Source organism: Serinus canaria, chromosome 1A (genome assembly GCF_022539315.1).
Source record: "Serinus canaria isolate serCan28SL12 chromosome 1A, serCan2020, whole genome shotgun sequence".
NCBI lineage: Eukaryota > Metazoa > Chordata > Aves > Passeriformes > Fringillidae > Serinus > Serinus canaria.
This window is the reverse complement of record NC_066314.1, coordinates 11,857,302-11,870,675: the sequence shown is the minus strand read 5'-3', so window position 1 is coordinate 11,870,675 and position 13,374 is coordinate 11,857,302. Positions and strand designations below refer to the sequence as shown.

The 13,374-nt window shown below is 37.9% G+C and overlaps 1 protein-coding gene across 3 annotated transcripts in view; it reads left to right on the top strand.

Annotated features, from left to right (window-relative positions):
* Nucleotides 1–13,374, top strand: part of PTPN12 (protein tyrosine phosphatase non-receptor type 12) — a 69,569-nt gene that overhangs the window by 17,188 nt on the left and 39,007 nt on the right. The gene's annotated exons all lie outside the window — the stretch shown is intronic.

Below are 13,374 nucleotides of genomic sequence, written 5' to 3'. Positions count from 1 at the left end.
GGAATGAATGGAGCCATCCTCCCAGTCTTTCTCAATGGCAGATTCTGAGGAGAAGCTCAGATTGTGTCCATGGTAGCAGCAGGTTGATGAGCACAAGACACCAGAGCCCATCCCTGGTCAGGACAGTGGCAGGTACTGCTACCTGGCATGTTTCAACAGCAGGCCCTGGACTGCTTGCAAGTGTTTCACTTTTTTAGTTCTGTATAACTTCCTTTCATTCAACTTCCCCCCTGCCTTTTTTTTTTCCTAAGAGAAAAAGTTGTGGTGAATTTTTTTTTTTAGCCTTTTCCTGTCTGGCAAGAATAACAGATGCAAGCATGCAGTAACTCAGTAACTATAAGTGGTTCTTCAGGATGTGTCTTTAGCCAGAGCCTATACTCATTCAAATTGGCTTCAAGGTGTTTTTCTTGCTGGGGGATTGAAAGATTGTCTGGCAACCTGATTCAATATCTTCAAAATGAAAGAAATCTGTACTTCTTAACCCTCTGAAATACTTAATTTCTTTTTTTTTTTCAACTTCATAGCCTTCCCAGTCTTCTCCACAAGAACCAAGAGTTTTCTTGTGTGTGCTACCACTACAGTGATAATTTCCTTGTATAGGTTTCTTACAATTCTGGGTGTATTAAAATATAACAAAAAAACATGGCTTGTTTTTTGTCACCTTCCTTGTTTGTCTGTCTCCTTTTGCAATGCATGATGCTGCTTCCCCTCTGGCATACCCCTGCCTATCAGCCCAACAGAATTTGTAGAGGTGTCATTGGTTTACAAGTATGGTCCTGCAGTCAAGTTTTAAATTCCTTTTATATCAGTATTCTCCTTTCAGACTTAAATTTAGACACCGTAGAAGAGGTCAGGCAGCTGGACTAGATGATAATTTTAGGTCTCTTCCAACTGAAATATTCTGTTCAAAACTTAGTTTGCCTTAATATCTAGATATAGTGCAGGTTAATAGAAAGTTCTACCCATTTCTTCTGACAGCAGTCACTTAATGTGCCTGAACTTTGGCTCTGCCCTTTATTTAGGGCGTGGTGTTTCATGCCTATCACAGAGGATTTCACACTGTGCTGTAATAATTTACACTATTGCTTCCAAGTCTAGGCTTCTTTAAGCCTGGCTTATATTTTAGTAGAGGTAGAACCCATTCTTGTGGTTTGTTTTTTAGTTTGTTTTTTTGTCCAAAACCGCTGTTTGTTGTTTTGGAGTATTTCAAGAAGTAGGAAACAGAAATAACTTTATCTTTCAGGTTTTTTAACACCCATGTTCAGCATCCTGAAAAATGTCACTAATGTTTCTCAAAAGAGTTCTTAGTCATGAGGTTCTCAACTCTATTGGCTGAGCTTTGTGTCTGGTGCTATATTTGTTCTGTGTCTCTTACCCACAAATGCTGCTGTTACTGGCTGCTTCTGCCGTGGCCCAGGGATGCTTTAGAAGAATTTCCTCCCGTACAGTTGGCCTGATAACCAAGGACTGCCAGCTGCCCTCTTTCCATTGGAATCCAAGGTTTTCCTCTGCCCAAGAGGACACTGACATCTAGTGGATGGGTTCCACTGACACAGGGCAGGAGAACTGCTGCTTAGTGGCTGTCTTCTAAACTTTTACTTAATTTTTCTTTCATTTAGATCCTTGGGGTTGTTCAGACAAATGAAAAAAAGGAAAAGCCCAATCAATTTTTATGTAACTTCTGGAGTTTAAGGAGGGAAGTCTGTGCAGTCAAAGTAGTTAGTTGTGTTTTGTTGCTGGGTTTTGGAGTTTTTTGTTCCTTCAAGTCACCAGCATGTGAGCCTTGATTGTTTGTAATTAAATGATTCAAGTTAGGGCATTGGCAGTTGTCCTCCCATTCTGTGAAGAGCATAAGATACCTGTGGAGCACAGCAAGAGGTAGATCATAAAATCATTGTGTGGTTTGGGTTGGATAGGACCTTAAAGATCATCTAATTCCAATGGCCCTGCCATGGGCAGTTTGAAGCCATTGCCCATGTCCTGTGGCTACATGTCCTTGGAACAAGTCTCTCTGCATCTCTGGTGTTGGCTGCTCTAAGGTCTCCTTGCAGTCTTCTCTTCTCCAGGCTGAACAACCCCAACTCTCAGCAGGTGTTCCAGCTTCTCACCTCTGACACAGACTGTGCCTCTGAGTTATCTCCAGTTCTGTGCCTGTTCTTTCTATGAAATTTGAAGCCTAATTATTGCCTAATAGCTGCCTTGCAGCTTGTCCTGGACATGTTAGTTTAACTGGGAACCAAGTAGCAGAAGATTTAACAAAACCACAGATTTTCCAGGAATGTTCCTAAGCAGAGAACAGTGCTTAGAAATCAAACTTTCTGAAAATATTAATCAAAATGTTAGTATTTCTTTAAAGACAAAAATAGACATTTTGTTTCTGAGGTAATAAAATTCACATTTCTTTATTAGAGAAAATAAACACTGCTTAAAGCTTGACAGCAGGAGATGTCATGCTTAACTATTGCTGCAGATTATTGTTTGATCTCTCAAGTGTTTAAACTATTCTGCACTACTACTCATTAAACAATAATGTACTGGGTTTGGATTTGTTTACCATCTGGTAACTTTGTAAATGTGATTAGAATGAGACAATTTCAAGGAACTTAAATTAGGACTTAAAAACAAAGAAAAGTCTTTCAGGCCCCTTTAATGGTACAAGGGTTATATAAAGTATGGACTGATATTGCTTAGGATGAGGGTATTAGACTTAAATGTTAAGGGACTGTTTTTAAAAGGAAAATATTGCTTCCTTATCTAGAGTAAACATAGATTTTACTTTTTTTTCCTCTGAAAGATGCTAATATTTGCTAGCATTCTTTGGTTACTTTGAAAGTATCTCCAAATTAAACCAGACTATTACAACCAAAACTGTTACCATAAAAAAGAATTCATGTTTTATATGAGTTACCAAGAAACAAATGTAAAAGCTATTAACACTTTTTGTGTGCATTTAGGCAATGCGAGCAATAGTAGAATCTAACCTGTTATGTTAATTAAGAAGAAAAACTTTTTTTTCTGTGGCCTGTTGTCTGTTGATTCTTTATATTGTCCCATCTGTAGCTTGCCAACATGCTGGACTAACTACTGAATACAGGTTGTCAGTAACTATTCTGTGCCTTTCTCCCTAGGTTGCTTCTATAAGTCTTGAGTTGCCACTTAGTTATTTATGATATGCATTTCTGTTTCCTTCATTATAACTTCTAGCCTACAACTTTATTTACAGTTTTGAGGTTTATTCTTTTTTCTTTTACCCTGAAAGTTGGTTCACTCGATTAATATTATATTCCCATTTTCATCTCTTACTGTCTTCTGGTTTGTTATCAAATGTTTGTCAGTGTGCACTGCTTTCCTGGAGAGGTCATGAAGGAAAATGCCTGCTTGGTCTGGGAAGTTCTTTTGAGAAACTCTGCTTGTGAAATCCTTTCAGTCAGATGATTTTTTTTTTTTTTTTTTTTTTTTAACATTTTTCCTTGTGAAAACAAACTAAAGAGGCTAGTCTGGACTGAATTCCTGTAGAAATTCACATACTCTTCTTTTGAATTGGCACCATATCAAATACTTAATTTGAAGCTCAGATTGGAACAGTTTCCTTTTCCAAGAAAGGAAGTGGAGTCACATATTCCACATAGATGAGAATTATAGATAAAGATCTTGAGGTGGGATCTGAAGGTGTTCCTGTGTGTTTCTGAAATACCTGGAAGTAAATCTGTCATCCAGAACCTGGAGGTGTTGAATAAAGTTGTTTGTGGATCAGATAAAAACCCCTGTGCTATTGTTTACCAAACAAACTATCGACTTGTACATTCTGGATTGTAAATATTAATCTTTTCAAAGCAATGGCAGCTGAGGTTTATTTTAAATTTATCAGCAGCTTGATTGACAAGGCCCTTGTCTGAACCAGATTCATTCTACCACTTGACTTGAGGAACTTTCTATTTGTTGAAATTTGGCAGGAAGGACTGCATTTTGCACATTAGCTGTGTGGCAAATTTAAGTTGTGGAGTACTTAAAGACCTTTAGGTGATTGATCATACACTTCATATGAGGTAATTTTTTCTTTGCTCTTCAAAATATAAAAATTACAGAAATGATTGCATTATAAATGTAAAAAAGGCATCCTACAACTACTTGGAAAATAATTTAAAATTTGAACTGCGGTTTTGATGTACAGAATAAAATATATGTAAAGGCTTTATTGTAAAAGTATGAGGAGTATAGTGGCATAGGTTTTCAACACTGGTTTTGAGAGGATGTACAATGAATGTCTTTTACTTAATTCTTTAGGTACAAGCTTTTGTGAGTCTTCAGAATTAAAAATTTTCTCAAAATGTTCATGATTTTAAAATGGCTAAACTTCAAACTGTTTGATTAAAAGAGTACTTTAATTTGCTTTCTTGTAACTTCACTGTAGTATTCTTGTCTTTGTGTCTTGTCAAGATACAGGCCTGCCAAAGAGACAACTGTTTCCTTTGTAGCCACTTTTGGATTGGCAGGGCCTGATAATACCTGGGTTAAGGTTACCATGGAATTTCAAGTGTTAATGGTACGCCAAACAATAAATGGTTGTGTTGGAGAAGCACAGCCTTTTCCTTTTCTTGAAGTGCTTATTGAACAAAATATGAGGCAAGGAAGAAACATTCTCCTTGAGTTGTAACACTATATAAATACTATAATATGTACTCCTAATGGTAATACTGTGCTGATGCCTCTTTTTGTAAGAGACAATTGCATACAACGTAGCATGAATGAAGAAGATTTAAGGAGTTTTCCTTGAATTCAGCAGAAATAAATTAAATGGCAAAGTTCATCTTGTTCAAGCATTTGAACATTTAGCAGTTTTACCTGAATGTTCAGCCATTAAAACAAGAACTTTAATGGAGAGAAATAATCTAAAGTCATGAATGGAAATAAGTGATTGTCTGAATCTATTGTTTCTGTACTAGCCATTACTGCTTTGGTTTCATTTCAATAGTTGCTTCATAGCTCTTTCTGCCAGAATAATGAGAATTTTGTTGGCCATTGTATTCTCTCTCCTGTCTCTTTTTGAAACCAGAATTATGCTTGGAAGGTGTGTGCTTCTGAATTGTTGGGGACAAATTTGTTAGGCAAAAATTGACAGAAACTGCAAGTGTTAATGATTACAACAAAAAATTACTTTGTCTCTCTGTAAATATTGTGCTGGTTATTAGCTAGGGTTATTACAGTTGAAATCTTAGTGCAAGTTTGTGACTTTAATGAGGCTACTTCTTTCTAGCTCTTAAAATGCTATTGAACTCTATCATAAATGGCCTCTTTATGACTAGCACATTCCTTGGCTTCCAAACACAGCCTCAAGGAAAGGGTGAAAATAGTTGTAAACGTGTTTTCTCCAGATAGTAAAAATGTATTTTCTATTTGATGTCTTATCTTTTTTTTACAATATATTTTTTATATATTCCCTGTGTATGAGTTGCTGCATGGAAGTACTGATTCAATGTTTGTCAAAAATTTTCTTATTTTTATTTATTAAATAGTGGGGGTTTTATTTGCCAGTCATGAACTGGCATAACTATTAGTATTATCAGTATCCTAGTCTTATCTGCTGAATAGTGGGGGTTCTAAACTGCTGAAAGTCTCTAAAAATACTGTGTTTCTATACAAGGGTCGAGCTTGCTTCAAAAATAAAAGTAGTTAAGACTTCTGGTGAAAGACAAAATTGGCATATTTTTTATTTGAATTGTATATTAAAAACTAAACGTGTCATTGAATAGCAATTCAGCTGTATGCCAAAGGATGTCACTGAAAGGAGCAGCACCTCTGAGCTCTAGAGATGTTTCAGTAAGGTAATTTGGACTCAAAACTACATTGCAGTTACAATGTTTCTTGAGTGCACAAACAGCTCTGCTTTTTACCCAGAGCAGTTGTTAGGCTCCAGCTTTTCAACTTAAAATCATTCTCAGTGAAAGTCTCACAGGGCAGGATCTGTGTTTCAGATGAATTTGCAAGACATGGCTGTTAAAACCCTTTTGGGAAGGCAGGACATAACTGCTATGGCAGACCTTTTTTGAGGGAGTGTGTGTGAATGTGTGCAGATTTATTAAAAGGCTTAAATAAAGTTTTTATAAGGCTCTAAGACTATATTCTCCTGTGCCTTTATTTATGGCAGCTTTGGTAGTGGGGGACTAGCAGGTAGGAAATTCTAGTTTACTTCTGTTGGAGTGAAAGCTCAGTGTTTCCTGTTTCAGTCATGGTGCTTTTTTTTTTTTTCCACCTTGTATGAATTGCTTGGAAAACAAACACTGACCTCAAGGAAATGTGTTCCAAGGCGTGGGAAAAGAGGAAGGGTTTTGCATCTTGTGAAGGAAGAGGGAGGAGAATTTGGGTTTGTTCCCCCCCTTTTCTTTGGTGCTGAGCAGAAACAAAAGCAAGATAGATTCTCCATGGATCTTAATGCTTTATGCCACATGCTGTGAAGTTGCAGGCAAGGGAATGGTAAAGACTGTGGGGAGTAATAGGTGGTGATAGATGATTAAATATTTCAGGGAGAATTGATATGGTTAAAAACACTCAATATTCTTCAAGGATAGAGCCTAGTACTTATTTAGATCCTCATGCTGTTTATTGATATGAAGTGTACCTCTTGTATTTGCTGTGCAGGTTTTCCTGTGAATGCTTGTCACAAGGTGCTTTTGAGTGTTTCAGGATGCTGTGTTGGTTGAGCCTCAAGCACTAAAGCTGAAGGGCTACAGAGCTGTCACAAATAGTGACTGGTCCAGTCCCCCCTGTGGCCATGAAAAAAATATGGCTTTTGTTCTGTTTAGCTGCCTGATTGACCTGGAATAAAACCTCTTGCCTATGGGGTGTTTCTTTGTGGAAAAGGTCTCAACTCGCCTTTAGATGCTTTCTTCTAGGTTTCCAAGGGGTGGTCCTGGGGACATTGTTACTTTGGTATCTGTTCCTATTACATCAGAGCAGTTGAGTTTTGAAGTAAATCTGGAGTGTGTGACAGAGAGGAGGACAAATATCTACTTCATCTCTATTTTGGGTGAAGGACGTGGTCTGTAGAAGTTTTCACTCCAATGTTGCACCCACAGTGTAGTGTCACATCCAGGATGCCAAAATTTGATTTACTTCAGAGGCAGAGTCTGGGATAGACTGTAAAGATGGAGTGGACTTGTCGTGTGGTAGCCTCTCCTGGATAACTCAGAGCGGCTCTTGAAAAGAAGTTGACCTAGACCTAGAACCATTTTTTATTTTAAATAAAGATTAAATGTGATGCTTTTAATATACCTGTGCTGCCAGCATGCATAAAGCTGAATACTGAATGAATAAGAGGAAAATAATCCAGTAACTTGGAAATCATTATTTTAAACAAGGGAGTTCCCTGATTTATGAGTTCTATTTCTTTGTTTCTCAACTGCTTTGCTTCCATAGACTGTTTGGGTTTATATTGGGAAGATAAAAAGTCATCTTGTTGCAAAAAAATTTGAGGCTTATTTCTGTTTTGAATTTTCAACAATTGTTCTGGAATTGCTTCTAACACTTAAGAAGCCTGCTAGTTGTAGTGTATGCTAATGTTAATCTTTTCTGGTTTTGTATCAAGGTGCTTCCTAGACTTGAGTCCAAAACAGTCAACCTTCTAATTGTGTGCTTTCATACTAATGGAAATTTTCTTGTTCTTCACTCATCATCTATAAAGAACTGTTGCTGTTTCATTCACTTCTTGTAATATGTTCACACTAATCACTGCAATAATGTGAGGGTGCTGAGGAAACAGTATGGTTCAGAGGTGGAAAGTTATAATCCCAATTTTTAATGTGTGCTGCAGGACTTTCTAAAATATCTCAGAACATACATTAGCAATTTACTAGCTAAAACCAGATTATGCTTTAGTAATTTAATGTTCTGTTTTGCTTGATTATTTCCTTGCTTGTTGCCAAACCACAGATCTATTTAGTCTTCTCCAACCTTGTCAGATGGGCAGTAGGTATGTGGCTTAATTATAATGCTGAACATAAATTAACTGTAATTGATAGTACTGCTAGTTTAGCCTAGGATTAACATGCAAATAATATAAAAATAGTTTTAGAAATGAGGGAAAGGAAAGGAGACTTGAAGCAGTCAGCTCACATTTTGATAGTGTCTGTGTAAAGCTGTCTTTATTTATTAGTAATGTGGGAGATGTGTCAGATTCTAACATTTTTCTTGGGGGAAATATAGGTTTGGAAAGATGGGAAATGTTGGTCTTACTCTGCCAGTACCTAATTCTGGAGAGTAATTCTGCTGGTTGGAGTTTTTTACCTGATTCTGGTTTTAATGTGATACCAGAGAAAGTAGGATGTGCATCTTAACAGGCTGCTTACGGTATTATCATTTTGCCTTCTCTGCATGAGAATCTACCTCATGCATGGATCTACCTTCATTGGCTAAGACTTCTTTTTGGGATAGAAATCTCCAATTAGAGTAGTAATATGAATTCACCTCTTTCCTGAGAAAATATCAAAGAGTTAAGATAATGTAGAATCATAAAATGTCCTGAGTTGGAAGGGACCCACAAGGATCACTGAAGTCCAACACCTGCACAGAACACACCATACAATCTAAGACTGGAATAATGCTGTTTTCAGCTGTCTGGGTAATTTTGGAGGGATTTTTCCTCTATGTGGTTCCCACAAGCTTCCTGGAATGCAGTGGGGTTTGTTGGACTCATCAGAGTCCTGCTATGAAATGCTGAAGACAGAGCTCCCAAGGGAGTGTCGTTACCAGGCTTGTCTGTTAATCACTTCAGCAGAGACTCCCTTGGAGCACCTAGAGCTTCAGGGTTAGTCAGTGCTGCCAGAAGAGAATGCCAAGGCAATGAAAACTCCTCTATCAGTTCAGCCTGCAATCTCCCTTCAGGGCTTTGTTTTAGAGAGATAGGTGGTACAGTGCAGACTGCTGGCCTGTTTTTTTTGCAGCCAAAGCCATCTGTGAATGTTGAGATACAGTGAAGTTTTATAAAACCGAGTCATTCTCCTTTCACTGTTTATGTTTGCCTAGTGTTTGGGAAGGCTTTTTCCCTCCTTCACAAGGGTTAGGAGCTCTTGCAAACAATTGCTGTTTGAAAGCTGACAGGAATCAAGGGGAAATATTGACATGGGTCACAAGTGTATGCTGTTTTACAAGTACTCCTAGGACAAAGTGGTGTTCACTGTGTTCATTTATTCCTTGCTATTGCTGCCTGGAGCTGCTCTCCTGAATAGTCCATTCTCCACCTGAGTTTACTACCATTAGCTACTCTTGGTGTTCCCAGAGACCTCACTGATGAGAAGGTGGTATAGGAAAACTCCAGCTGGATTTGCAAGGCATTGAACTTGAGATACTTCTGGAACCAAAGCAGTTTTAGAGGTCAGAGCCATCATTTGAGCACTGATACCAAAGTCTGCAATGAACTCTCTGTTGCCAAAGGCATCTCTGGCATTTCTTCTTTCATAGGTACAGATCCTGAAACCTGGGTTATCTGACTAGAGATAACCAGGAGATAGTAATTTTGAAATTTTTGTGGTAATTTAGTTCACATTGCTCCATACAGGTACATTTTTCTCACTGTATAAGTACTAGGGAATGTATTCTGCCCTGGTGAGCTTATCTAAATTATTTGAATGAGACCAGAGTTGCACATAATTCTTGGGTTTTTTTCTTCTCTTCCTGTTACTAAGAAAATTGCAATGCCCACCTTATGATAGAAATAGCTGTCTTATTTAATGAAATGAGTGCATTAATACAAAATTTTTGAAGTGTTTCCTAACATCTTCTTTTATGTACTGATTTTTAAGGTAATTTTTATGGAAGCTTTTCTTTAATTTCTTGTTTCTTTGAGTATTTTTTAATGCACTTTGGCAAATTTTGCAGAACAAAATATGTTCCTGGGTGATTGGCACAATGTCAGAAGACCACTGCCAGAGCTGGTTGTGTAGAGCTTCCTGAGCCTGGTTCTATGGCCTGTTGTCAGATGGCAAGTGGGTGTTGTGGAGTACTGTAGCACCTCGCTTCTGGCACTTTGGTATGTCCTGCTCCTCAGGAATGGTCAGAAAGGAGAGTCAAGAGAGCATCTCTATTGTATTATCTCGTGTTTTGCCAATTAGAAATGTCAGACAAGGCTTGGGAGGCAGTTTGAAGACTTGAGATAACAGAAACTCTGGTGAAATATTTGTCTTGTTCTCCTTGAAAAGAAGCCCAGAAAGAAGTCAAAGGAACTTCTGTATCTTAATTAAAGTTTATGCTTTTGAAGTGAGTTCTTTGAATTTCAGTAGGCTATATAAATGCTTTCTTTAATCCACAAACAGCACTTCTATGATATTGGGCATTGTGTCTTTAAAGGCTTTCTAAAGTGTTAAATAAATAAATAAACTGACAATGAAAGTCAAAGATCTGTATTTCCTGAACTGGTCGGACAAACTTTTTCTTAATATAGTAGGATTCCACAAGTTGGTCTTGAAAAGCTGATTTGTCTTTTTGTAAAAACTGAAGTAGATTTGTAGTACAGATTGTAAAACCACTGTGGAAGTTGGAAGTATGTTTCTGAAACTTAAATTGTTTCAAAGACTCGTCTCCCCACCGTCACATGTGGTGTTTGTCACCACTCCACAAACCACTTCTGTCACGCAATGAATAAGCAGAATTAAAATTGAGCTTTTCTAATGACTGGAACTAAAGGCCTTGTGAATGCAGCTCTTAAAGTGCATATTTCTGGCTCATCATGCTTAGTCTTTGACCATTTTGTTAGTTCTTGAAAGAACATGCCAGTGAGGATTTCGGTGGTACCAGGGCAGCAGTCCCACTGAGCAGGCGGGTGTCACGGAAGCGCCCAGGGTTATCTGCAGAGGCACCAGGCTGGACCTGCCATGTCCCTGCTCTTGGTGCCCAAGTATCTTCAGGGAAGCATTTTGGCAGTTGACTGACTTAACCCAAATGAGTGCTTCATAAACAGTTGTTTATTTAGAATTAGCTTGAAACCGGGCTGAGACGGATCTTGCTGCCTGTCCTGACAGCTTAGTCTGAACAGAATTCTTTTCTCCTCTGCACTGTCATTACCCGCTTTCTGCTATTGAGTACATTCTCCTCCTCCTGGTCACTCTGGGCTGTAACCTAGGAAGCACTGGATCCTTTGCATCCCACAGCAGGCTGTCAGCATAATTTGCAATAGCCTTCTGCAGGAATTTTCTATTGCATGTGGGGCAGAATCCTCTGCTGAGTCTGGCACTTTTCCATTCCTCTGGTACTCTGTTCAAAGCTCAGTTTTGAAAAATTCTTTCCTTACTCTTTAGTCAATTCTTCCTCTTCCAAAGCATGAAATAGATATTATTCTATGTAGCAGATACTACCATAAATTGTAAAGAATGCTCCTTACTCATTTTGATTGCTCTCAGGACTGTACTTAGGTATCTTCTATTACCCATGTCACAGAGCAACTGGCAAACATGCATTAAAAGTATGGATCCTGAAGTACTTTAGGAACAGATGTGTGCTAAAATCAACCTGTATTTCATTTCCAGGCTTTGCCTTGGAGCTGAGCCAAGCTAATCCTACTTTCTGATCTATTTAGCAAACTGCAGAGCAGGGGAGATTGAATCATGTAGGGAAGAAGTCTCTGCTGGATTCTCATAGCATTGTTTTCTAGAGAATGAAAGTTGGTACAAGTCACTTGAGCCTTTTTGGCTTACAGTTTGTCCAAATTGTGTTGGTGGAAGTGCATGCCTTTTTACTAAGGGCTTTTAAAATGGGCTTACCCAAAAAGGATCAACTTCCTACCTTTTGATACCTCACCTGACTTCCTTGAGTGTGTTCTTTCTCATGTAAAATAACTTCTGCTTTTAGTCGTGGTTTGTTGAAGTAGTTTTTCTCTAAACTTCTTTTAAGCAGAATCAGGACATTTGCCCTATAATAATCAGTAAGATGGAGGGGAAAACCCTTTAAGACTCACAACCATGTTGGAACAATACACAAAATCATAATAATGACTGTGCTTGGAAAGTATCGTTGTTGGTCTTTGCTTTTCCACCCTCTCTTTATTGGAGATTCATAGCCTATTTCAAAGTATTTTTCAGCCTTTTGCAGTTCATAGCTGGTTTAGCCAAATTATGTGCATTCATTTGGCTTTTTCTAGACTCCTGGGTGTGTTCAGTCTTAGCACAAGTGATATTATTTGAGTTTTTGTGAGGAAAGGTCGATGTTATCTAGGACAGTCTCTTACATGCAGTGGTATTCTTTGTGTGTGCTGTGTGACAAACCAGATTTCTCTGCCTGCTGTGTGTTCAGGTTATGCTGTGAATTTATTTTTAGTGTTGCAAAGATGAGCATAGTTTACCATGGGGGCCTCGGGAACTGTTTGTGTCTTTTTAAGAATCTTCCTGTACCTCACTCTCACAATACTTTCAGGTTAAGTATTTAGCAGCTTGGTCACTGTGTGGTCAGACACTACCACATCCAGATATTTGTTTTGTTTCATTGATTAATATTGCAGATTTCTTAAGAAAATTTATTTTAAGGAAAAGAAATAGTTGCAGGCTAGTTCTGGTGCTCTTTTTAGTGTTCAGTGATTGAATCTGTGATGAAGTCCTTGCAGAAGAGAAAAAAATTGAAAACTGGTGCTTCTTGATTTGCTTTATTTTTTTTTTTACTTTGCCATTTGTTTTTGCTCTGCAAATGTCACTTTTCTGGTTTATTAGATGTGTATTGAATTAAATTAATGACAGGTTTTATCCACATTTACATAGGTAATTTGATTTTTTTTTTGCTATATCCATATAAATTTCATGAAAATGTTTTTCTCTATGTAAGAGAGATGCTAAGTTTTATGAGATTTTATTCTTCATGTTGAGGGTAGGGCTAGGACAATTTTGGACCTAATATGCATAATTAGTCACCTTAATTGCATAATAAATTAGGAGGAATTATTGAAGGGCTTGAGTTGCCAAAACATTTTTTAATTCAAGTGTGTGGTGAGTGATGTCCCAAGTGTTTTCTTATTGAATTCTTCTAAAGCTACTAAAACTGGCTTTCCAGACAGATCATCTTTGTTACAGTGCCTTTCTGCCTGTAGGTTATTGCATAGTTAGTGACAAACAAGATTTACATTTTTAACTGGCAAAAAAACCTTTCCCATTGTCCCCCCTCCCCAAAAGAAGATGAATCATGATTGCTTTGAGTCTTCAGGTGTACAATGATGGATTGAATATAGAGGGAAGGAAACATGAATGGCTGTTCTTCTACCTGGGCAGAACATCCTTCTCTGGAGATGCTGAACTTGTTTGGAGCTACTTTCAGTCTTCCTTTTGGCAGTCCTATGCAGCACCACCATGTCAGTGTCGATAGAATGGCTGGGTTTGCAACCACCAGGGTTAAATTTCTTAGTTC